Below are 12,162 nucleotides of genomic sequence, written 5' to 3' on the forward strand. Positions count from 1 at the left end.
CTGCGTTGTATAGTGTAGTGCATTGTATCATTTTTTGGTTACTGATACATCAGTAACATCACACTTGAAAGCTCTTCATTCCACACCAGTCAATACAACTAACAAAATTAGGTTTCTTGATACTGTCTGGTAAGCTTTAAAATAAACGTGGAACAAAATATAATGTAAGAAATAAAATTTGTCAAAACATATTCATGTGTCATCAGTTAATAATTCACACCATAACCATCGCCAACCTTATCATTTACCTCAATTTATGTCAACTTGTTCTTGGTCACACCATTCATGTTCCTGTAGGAATAAAACTTTTAATTTATGTCTCTTCCAGCTGCTAATGAATTATTTGCAATTTCGATATCCAATTGAAATTATTATTGTTCATGGTCATTTCGACTTTCTGTGCAGGTAATGAGGCCAAATTGAAGATGCATGCGCTGTACCAGCAAGGCATGGAAAGAGAAGAGACACCTCCAGGGTCGGACGCTCCCCTAGCTCCGCCTGCCCAGAGTGCGGGGATCCCCTCCAGTCCGTCCAGCATCTCTTCGCCTGCCCTGCCTTCCCCACGTCCCTCAGCGTCTCCTCACTGTGGGACAGCCCCGTTTAGGCAGCGGCATTCCTGGCCACCCTCCCTGCCTTCGCCCATCTCCCCTTCCGGCGAGCGTGACGGTCGCAACGAACAACAACAAGGAAAGCAACTGGCAAGAGACCAGCGGGTGTTATGGACTTCGTTGCGCATGCCAAGTCCAGACTCTTAAGGCATATCTTGCTAGAGTTGCCTAGGAAATTACGGACCAGGCAATAAGTCCAGCAGCTATCTCAATCAATCGTCAGCTATAGAAAGATCGGGTTCCAAAGGCCGGATCCCTTGTGAATCAAGTCACGAAAAGTACAAGAATCGGCAAAAGTCATGGGCCTATTTCTTCAACGCCGACACTTCTATTCTATTCTATAGTTGATGAGCTTTCTGCTGCTCAGATTACACCAATGCTATTTAATGGATTAATTTATAAAATATGAATTTATACAAAAACTTTCATAAATGTTGACTTGTAATGCTAATCTAGTGTCCACAAATCATTTCAGTCTCTTTAATTTCCATTGAAAATGTTGGGAGTTTTTAATTATCGTTTTTTGATTTGATGAACTTGATTCCAAGTGGGTACACATTATGTGTGCTGATTTATTGATTACCGAGATATTCTATGATATTGTTATGAATATTTAATAAATTACTTATTACTCGTTATTCATATATTCTCTGCACTCATATTTCACTTCTCCAATTAGGCAGCAACTTCAACTTAGGAACAAAGTATCCTGGTGATGGTGACAAACCAGTAATTAACGAAGTAGTTCAATTTTAAACACGAAGTAGTTCAATCAACACGTATGAACTACAAGTAGTTCAATCAACATCAACAAGTAGTTCAATCAACACGAATTGAACTACTACAAACGAAGTAGTTCAAAGTAAGTAGTTCAAACGAAGTAGTTAAATCAACACGAAGTAGTTCAATTCGAATTTTCTTATTTAATCAAGATTTAAACCAATTTCTTATGTATGATGATGCTAGTATCCATGATACTTTACTGGTATACATATAAAACTTAAAATTGAACTTGAAGGAGAGTCTAAAAAACTCTGCTTAGCCACTATTATCCAAGCCTCATCGGGATGTCATATTCCAAATTGCATTTTCATCACTAATTAAAACAAAATATAAGTAAAGCTTCAGTTCAATTGAAAAATTGTGCTCATAAATCTCAGAATGAAAGTGAATTAAAATTTAAAAGAGTTAGACCTTTTGAGGGTGACTTTTCCAGCTATGGCAACGACCTCTGAAATTTCATGAACATCCCTACGGGTGGTGTAGCTGAACTTGCCAACAGCACTAAAGAGGTTCTTTACCGGTGAGTTCAGGACCTTGTCAGTCTCAAACAAAACGCAAAAACTTTGTATTTGAATAAAAGAGGGGTATTCGATATTTATTTATTATTTATTTTTTTGCAAGTGATTGAATCCTCATACTAGAGAAATGCGTTGAATAGAAATGCAAGGGTTTCTCTTACAGGTTCTTTGATGCCTTTATTGGGTTCCCTAAACCGTTCATTGACGCCGTGTATTCTTCTGGTCAGGTCTGGCTGCTTGGAATTTGCTTCTTCCCAGCCAATGAAACTCTTAAAATCTTTTCCTCACTGGAATAAAAGAAATATATCCAGAACTAGCTTCATTTTTTCCCTGAATCGCAACTTTAAATTTGAATCTCAAATGTTCATCTATATTCGCGGTGATTACTAAATGCTATGGGCGGGATACATTATTTCAATAGCGTTTTTGTGCTATGAATTATCCAATTGCACTGTAATACAAGAAATTTGTGTACAGGCTTGGTTCTGACGCCCTCTTCGCAGCTCGGCCAAACCGAGCTGAGAAGGCTCTCAAAAAGTTTTGGTTCCCGTAGGATAGATCAATGTCAGTAAACAACACATTCACGCGACAACATTTCTTCTCGCTTCGAGTCACCGACATGTGGAACAGCCTCCCCGATTACATTGTGGACGCTCCAAGTATGAACGCGTTCAAGAACAGACTAGATAAAGCTTTGGAAAAATATATGTTCAGATATGAAATGCCTAGCACCATACGAACCTGGTGGAAGTCTAGTAGCTATTTCAAACTACCGTCAGTCCTGAGAAGATCCGGTCAAAGGAGCTGTTTTTAGATCTCTTGTGAACAAGTCACGAAAAGTACAATGATCGGCGACAGTACACATCAAGCCTACTATTCAGCGCCTAGATCACTATGATATGCTAGTAAACATTGCACCTGTACAAAAATTGTATGCTGTGCATCAGGCGAAATAACCTGTGTAGCACCATCTGTTGTCCCATGCGATATCATCTTTTGAGTTGAGGGAGGAGTGAAGTATTTACTTGTAGTTCTAACATGTATTTCCAGAATTCAGTGTCTCAATGAAAAAATAAGTCGTCATCCTAATACGCGGCACTGAATGCTAAATTTTATTTGATCGAAAGAAGCCTTCGGTGAAGCTCGAGGGATTTATTTGAATTTTGTTATGATGAAACAATTCGGAAGCGAATATGATGCGATGATGTAAAACTTCTATGGCTAGAGTGTCCTCTTTTACGGCCGTTCACACAGCTCCCCTCATCGTTCCCAATCTCAACCTTAACCCTCTACCGCCTGACACGAGTAACCGGAGCAATATTAGTAATACTAATATATTAATATTACTAATAATATTAGTAATATTATTATATACTAATTATATTACTAATAATATTAGTAATATTAGTAACCGGAGCGATATTGTCACAAGCCTATTTCCCAAAAAGAATACGTTCTAGTGAGCGCAAAATGACTTGCACTGATGGTTGCCGCCACGTACAACTTTAAAATGTTCTCTGTTGTGTACAAACGTCCTCAGGTTGCTACACTCAATAGTTTACGAATAATTTAAGTTGGAAGTTATGTTCCCGGAGAGTAACGTACGGAGGTAGAGGGTTATCACAAATTTTCACACCCCTTTACCCTCTGCTTTAATGTCGCTACCACCTAGCTTGGTATCCCTTTCTCCTTTCTACTAACAAACGAATGTGTGATGCGTGGCTGATGTCCGTTGCAAAGGCCCGACTCTGAAATGTCGTTTCTCTCAGAGTCACCACGCCCCAAATCCATCGCAGAGGTCTCCTTCCACAGCCTTATCACCACCGTTCTGAAAAGCTCCTTCGTGGTTCTCTTCACTTCTCTTCGCCGTCATCAGTTTTGTAGTAGCGACTAGCGAATGCCGAATCAGAAGCGAAGGCCGAATCAGTAGCGAAGGCCGAATCAGTAGCGAATGCCGAATCAGTAGCGAATGCCGAATCAGTAGCGAATGCCGAATCAGTAGCGAATGCCGAATCAGAACTTGCCGAGATACACAGAGATTAGGGAGATGCTTAGTTGTAATACGGCAATCCAGCTTTTTTGTTTTCGGTTACAGAGCTGGCGATGATCTGAACAAGAAAAAATATAACTAGCCAGTTTGACACAGAGTGATCTATCTCTTCAACAGACTAAATCAAGAAGTAAGGATGGTTGCTACAGTTTCACCTGAGGTCTCCTGTAGACGACACAACTCTTGAAAAGTGCAACGAAAGGAAGACGTAAGACAATTAATTGCGGCTGAAAATAATACACTTCAGTCCGATAATATAAAACTTGGAGAATAAATGTACTTTGATAATTGGGGAAATATTTGAGAAATACAAGGTGACATACATATAATATACAGTTTACATATAACATGATAAATATAACAATACAAGGTTATACAAGGTTATATGGATATAAAATGGTACCTACGAAGGAATCTTGAATGATTATGTCCCATGACTCATGTTCGATTGTGGAATTGGAAATAAAGAATTAATTTATCAATAGAAATTTAGCAAAACATTCTTCACTGTACACTCACTATCAAGCTTCCTAACTTGATTTTCTAATTGCGGTGCATCTTAATATGCGATTGTCACGCGACACTCGTAACATATATGAACAACCTTATTTTCGTAATGGCAAAATATTGGTGTGTGCCATCACAAGAAAATTATTAATAATCAAATCCTTGTGTACCAAATGATTTGATATTAAAATTAACAGACTATCACGGTCAGATTAACGTACCAAAAGCTTACCTCGGCCATCTACAACAACAGCCTCCCCGATGACATCGTTGACGCTCCAAGTATGAACGCGTTCAAGAACAGACTAGATAAAGCCATGGAAAATATATGTTCAGATTTGAAATGCCTAGCTCCTTATCGAACCCGGTGGAAGTCTAGTAGCTACTTCAAACTATCGTCAGTCATGAAAAGATCCGGTCAAATGATACGATATTAGATCTTCTGTGAACAAGGCACGAAAAGGAAAAGAATCGGCGACAGGCCACATCAGGCCTACCCTTCAGCGCCGACATCACAATGTTATGTTATGTTTGTCTAATTCTGTCATAGCTCTTGCTGCAGACGTAGCGCGGCACACGCCTTGTCAGTTGTCGTCCGTTTGACAGAGTTGATCTTAGAATGATAATAGCGGTTTCAGCGTTTAGTAGGCCGTAGGCCTGTCGCCGATTCGTGAAATCGCAGAACATTCACAGCATTTTGAGGTCTCGAACTAGCAACTCACTGCTACAATTTTGCTGTGCTTAACCGCCCGGCCTCCTTGCCGATTCTGACCAGAAACTGGCGCACAGAGCTGGGATCGAACCCGCGCCTCCCTGCGCCAATCCTGGCACTCTGAACTTTAACCGCTGGGCCACCCTGCCTCAACAATGCCTGATCTTGGCATTCCTGGAACGGGCAATCGCTTTCTTTGTGCTTTCTTAGCAAGCCGTGGTTGCGGCATTTCACAAAACTGAAAACAATTTTGTTAGACTGAGAAACTGCTATCACTTAACCTGATGGCAGTCTCATTTACCCCGACAGTCTCATTCGCCCACATCACACAATTGAAAATCATATTGTAACATTGATAAACTGCAGTCACATAACCTGATGGAAATAATGATAAGTTGACAATTTTTCACAATTTTCGTTCGACTAGACACACACAAACTTATTTAACCGTTAATCTAACTAACATTTTTCAGCTATTTTGGCTCGCTCTGACTTTTAAACATCGCATTTGCTAAATATTGTTTAGTCCGTTAGATTGTTTAATGTATTATTACATTGTTTCTTCTGCTCCAGTCCAATAATATTTGTAACTTTTAAATATAATAATTTTTATGGAAATTACTGACACATCAATTCAGCAGGACCGGTCATACCTGTTCCCTGAGGAACCCTTGCTGAGGGAGGCTCTTATTCCTGGCCACCTCGCGCTGCTGGTGGGGGCAACGCCTGTTGCTGGACCAAATAGAACATTACATTTTTTAATTTAAATAGAACAATACATTATTTTATATAAATAGAACATTAATTAATTTAAAAAGAACATTGCATTATTTAATTGAAGTAGAACATTACATTATTTAATTTAAACAGAACATCATTTAATTAAAGTAGAACATTACATTATTTAATTTAAATAGAACATGACATTATTTAATTTAAATGGAACATTACATTGTTTAATTTAAATGGAACATTACATTGTTTAATTTAAATAGAATATGAAATTATTGCTGGATCAAATAAAACACTATTTAATATAAGTAGAACATGACATTTTTTGTTTAAATAGAACATGACATTATTTAATTTGAGTAGAACCTGATATTATTTAATTTCAGTAGAATATTACATTATTTAATTAAAAAAAACATTACATTATTTAATTTCAGAGAGAATACGAAATTTGAAAGAAATGAGAATAAGAAACATCAATAATAACATCAATAATAGCAAACATCAATAACAGCAATAATAATAAAACGAGTTTTTCTGATAAACAAGAATATATGCTTGTCATGTTTTATTTACTGAAAGGAAGCCAAAAATTATAGCCAGTTGTTTTTAAATCGCTGCCAGTCATGATGAACATTTAGTTAGAGTCGTCCATCACTCACCAAAATACATTAGGGACCAACATATAAAACTCCCCGCGAGTTTTATTGAATTTCTTTTTTATTAACGTTTAATGATTTGAAATGAGAACTACTCGTACGTGACGTCAGCTTGAAATTAAAAATCATCACACAGGAACCGTTCACCTATAAACCGCCTGTGCTAAGTAACATTAGTGATAGAATTGAATAGAATAGAATAGAATAGAATAGAATAGAAGTGTCGGCACTGAAGAAATAGGCCCATGGCCTGTTGCCGATTCTTGTTCATAGAATATAATAGAAGTGTCGGCACTGAAGAAATAGGCCCATGGCCTGTTGCCGATTCTTGAACTTTTCGTGACTTGATTCACAAGGGATCCGGCCTTTGGAACCCGATCTTTCACCGTAATTTGCTAGGCATTTTAAGACTGAACATATGCTCCTGCATAGCTTCGTCTATTCTTATTACCTGGTCCGTAATTTGCTAGGCATTTTAAGACTGAACATATGCTCCTGCATAGCTTCGTCTAGTCTGTTCTTGAAGATGTTCATACTCGGAGCGTCAACGATGGTGTACGTGGGGTAAATTCGAAGATGCTTATTTAGGCTCGCGATGGCGTGAACGAGATTCATTTAAATTTGTTTGCTGTAATGAGTTAATTCTGACATGAATTTACAGATCAAAAGGGTTTGAAATTTACAGAAAATAAGGCTTGCAACGATAAGGAAAATTAATCCACTTAAATATGTCAGAAATGAATAAGTCACCTGAATCTTTTGAACATTTTATGAATGAGATTTTGGATTGTGGTGGCTGATCATGGCCGCAATTATTGCCCTTACAAGACAAAGGGTATCGAAACATAACGGATCTTGAGCAACAATTAGATTTATTACTAATAAATATTATTGGATTGCATTGAACGGTAAAGTTGCTTTTGATGATATTACCGTCACTGCATGGTACTCCTAGACACAGAACAATCTAATTAGAGTTATCAGAACAATCTAAGCTATTACTAATAAATATTATTAAACGTTATTGAATTGAACGTTAGAGCCTGATGTTGCTTTTGATGATATTACCGACGTCACTGGTGCTCCTAGACACACAGGAGAGACGTGTCGCCAGGAAGAGGCATGAGGATATGAACGACTGCTGAGAAGTGATCCGCGCGGCAAATTTCAAGCAACCCGACATTTTGTATCTTTACGACATACGAAATAGGAGTTATCTCTTTTTATTTAGTTATCTTTAGCAGGGTGGCCCAGTGGTTACAGTTCAGAGTACCAGGATTGGCGCAGAGAGGCGCGGGTTCGATCCCAGCTCTGTGCGCCAGTTTCTGGTCAGAATCGGCGAGGAGGCCGGGCGGTTAAGCACAGCAGAATTGTAGCAGTGAGTTGCGAGTTCGAGCCCGCAACAAGCTGTGAATGTTCTGTGATGTTAAGAATCGGCGACAGGCCTACGGCCTAATAAACGCTGAAACCGCTATTATTATCATAATAAATGGCAAATGGAAAATTTTGAGCAAATGATGCTAGATGCCCGGAAAAAATTTCAAAAAGTTTGTAAGGAAATGAATTCGGATATATATAGATTGTAATATCTTGGATTATTATCCTATTATTGTAATCCGGATTATTACTCTGTTACGTATATTCGTTTGTCGAAGGATTTGAATACACGATTTGTCGTTCAGTTGCCTTTATAGAATCGGTTTCTGTAAACAAACAGTATACAAAGGTAAAATGGTTACATAAAATTAGTATTGCACATAAGGTATGATCAAGAAGTAAAATAATTTATTTCGAACATACATGTATAAAACGATAAAAGTCAAATATACACTTTACATGGATCTACAGACTTAAATCACACGTACCAAACATTTCCTTCTGTACACTCTAGAGCCAACACCGCAACTGAATTTATAAATGCTTTTAAAACGGAACTAAAGTAAAAAGTCGGTGACACGCATGCCTCAGGCTAATGAAATATTCAAGAAAGGTGCATTTGAGAACCAGGAATTCAACATACCCTATTATTTATTATTATCCTGGATTATTGTACAAGTATCAAACCGCGCGGACCACTCAAGGTACAATGCAGGGGCAGTGAACACGAGTTCCATCAAGGAAAGTTCATAACAGACAGACTCGAGGCTCAGCATAAAGGAAAATACAGAACGTCTTATATCCTATAATAACAAGGCATTACATTCGTGATATGGCATACTAATATACTATATAATATTCTAATATACAACATTAGTAGATGAGAAAAAACGTGGTGCGTTTGCGAAGAAACTGTAAAAAAAATGTCTCTCCGTTTCATGACGGCGAGTTTGGTACACCAACGTACGTAGTTGTTTGAGTGAAAGAGAAGATTTAAGTTTATCATAAATATGTTCACTGTGTTGGTTGATATATGTTATTAGTTTGCAACTAACAAATATACCATACATGAACACGTGGGCAGTTTATGTTGGTTGATACATGCAATCAGTTTTCGTCAGGGCTAGCGCAATAGTTTTGGGTCGTGTCAGAATGGTAAACATTACCTACCATAGACATGAATGTCCTAGCAAGAAATATCAAAATTATACTTGTGAAAAAACTTCACAGTTCACGTTGAAAAATTCACAGCATCACAAAACAAAGAGAAATATCCGTCAATAAATGAACTGAAAGTTTACGATTTAGTTCACCTCATCGAATTGTTCATACACATATAAGTAAGTTTAACCATACGAGTACATCCATCAAAGCCTGAACACTTGCGGGTTGTTAGCTTCGGTGTGGCAAGTGCAGCTACACTCTACGCTACACTCTACGCTACACTCTACGCTACACTCTACGCTACACTCTACGCTACACTCTACGCTACACTCTACGCTACACTCTACTCCACACTCTACGCTACACTCTACGCTACACTCTACGCTACACTCTACGCTACACTCCACGCTACACTCTACGCTACACTCTACGCTACACTCCACGCTACACTCGGAAAGATGCGTGGTTCACAGTGTCCGAGTCGTCCCTCACTTCCTACCCTCAGTTTAAGCAGAAGAGGACATAGCGCTGACACGACCTCTTGCCGGACCAAACTAAACCCACAGAAGCGCAAAGTATGCATCGCTAGTTGGAGAAAGTCCCACTCCATTGTTTGAGTGTGCATTAGTCAGTGCGATTAACCATCACCCTCCCCCACAGTTATCGCAGATTTATTCGCACAGAACACTTGCAGCTGAGAGAAAAATACACGTGGAACATATAACAAACTTTCCTTGTAACGCTAGATCTGTATAGATTGTATAGCTTGTATTTGGAAACCCATTTAAAACATGGCATGAGGATAATTCACTAAATATTACCGAGCTTACTAATTGATTGGTATTTAGTATACTCACTAGGATACTCAGCACATTTATAATATTGTTTGCCCTATAGAATTCATGCCAAATTAAATAATGAATTCTTCTGCCATTCTTTTTCTAACGCCACAAACCTTACAACAAAGCAATGATAGCTAACGATGATATAAAACTATCACTTAGCCTTATTTTAGCAAATGAACGTAAAATAAGTTTGTTATGTGACCTTACGAACTACGAGTTAATGTCTTCTCGTTAGTTAGCGGACTAGAAATATATCGAATATATACAGATATAGAGAATATATAGAGATATATATAGAAATATATCTAGTTATATACTAGAAATATAACTATAAATGTATTTCGCGATCGATGTACCTCTATAATATTTTATTATCATATGAAGTGATAGGACCTCGTACAGACGACGTGGTTCACGCGGCGCTGGAAAAACTGCCAGCAACATCTCCAAACAAGCGAGCGCTGTATAAAGCGCTCGCTTTGGACGTCTTTGAGACACATAGGCGGCCGTAGGCGTCTCGCTTTCGGCACGATCGCTCGGAGAGGACTTGAGACACCCAAGTGTCTCAAAACAGCGGTCAATTTTCTCTCCGTGTATAAAGTTTTGTGTGTGATGTGGTGAGCACCTGATGTGAAGTAGTGAGCACCTGATGTGGTTAGGTGAGCATAAAATGGTAATGACTGAGCACCTGATGTAGTCAGGTGCAGCACCTGTTGTTGTCAGGTGCAGCACCTGTTGTTGTCAGGTGCAGCACCTGTTGTTGTCAGCTGCAGCACCTGTTGTTGTCAGGTACAAGAGTTAACAAAAGTAATAATACTGTTTGAGCAAGAAGTCTTCACTCCGGTAAGGTTAAAGCAATAGTAATTAAGATCGAGCTAACGAGCGTCGACTATGCCTCTTAACACGAGACAAACGATAAGCGTATAAACGTTAACAAATTAATTAGACAATAAATTTTAACAGAACACTTCCCAGCAGGCGATGTCAGGTTGTGTCAACATTGAAACAACAAAACTCACGACGATGAAATAATGTTGAATATTAGTTTAGAATGAAAATGGAAGCAACGTCATTTTTTCAACGTCGTACATTTCGACTTTGTTTCAACGTTCAAAAAGCGTGAAATTCTTACTATAAAATATCACATATATATTCGCGATCTTACGGTCAGATGTTAACGCGATTTTAACGTTGAAACAACGTCTAAATGAAAAACGTCGAAAAAATGACGTCGCTTTACTTTTCATTCTAAACTAATATTCAACGTTATTTCAACGACGTGAGTTTTGTTGTTTCAACGTTGATTCAACCTGACATTGCTTGCAGGGTTGCGTCTCACAGAATATATACATGTGGAAAATATAACAAACTCTCCTTATAACGCTAGACTAGATCTGTATAGTCTGTATAGCTTGTATTTGGAAACTTATTTCAAACATGGTAGGAGAAATGCATTAAATCTTACCGTGCTTACTAAATGATTGGTATTTTGGCTACTCACTATCAATCAGATATGAAATTTATTATATTATTTACCCCGTTGAATTCATGCAAAAAAAAATTCATCTGTCATGCTTTTTCTCTCACCAAAAATCTAACAACAAAGCAATGATAGCCCCCGATGATGTGTATCACCCATATGAATGTTAAGGCGCTGTGAAATAACCAGCATTCATCATTCACGTGCAGTAGTGAATGTCAGTCCAGAGGCTCGGGCTGTGGAGACCTGAATGAGGTCTATTCCTCTTTAGCCTTGGTGCTAGCAGTTATGTTATTGAAGTTGCGCTTTGTATTATTTTCAACATAATTGTATACACGACATCCTTACTTCAAAAAGGGAACATAAATACGTTTGCTACATGATCTTACAAACTACGAGTTAATTTCTTCACGTTATATAGTTCGTAACTTGCATTTGTATTGGAGTGATAGGACCTCGTAGACGACGTAGTTCGCGTGGCACTGGAATAACTGCCACGCCTGCAACATCTCCACACACGCGAGCGCTGTGTAGAGTTTTGTGTGTGATGTGGTGAGCAGCTGATGTGGTCAGATGAGCAGCTGATATGGTCAGATGAGCAGCTGATGTGGTCAGATGAGCAGCTGATGTGGTCAGGTGAGCAGCTGATGTGGTCAGGTGAGCAGCTGATGTGGTCAGGTGAGCAGCTGATGTGGTCAGATGAGCAGCTGATGTGGTCAGGTGAGCA

Source organism: Hyalella azteca, unplaced genomic scaffold (genome assembly GCF_000764305.2).
Source record: "Hyalella azteca isolate HAZT.00-mixed unplaced genomic scaffold, Hazt_2.0.2 contig5292, whole genome shotgun sequence".
Classification (NCBI taxonomy): Eukaryota; Metazoa; Arthropoda; class Malacostraca; order Amphipoda; family Hyalellidae; genus Hyalella; species Hyalella azteca.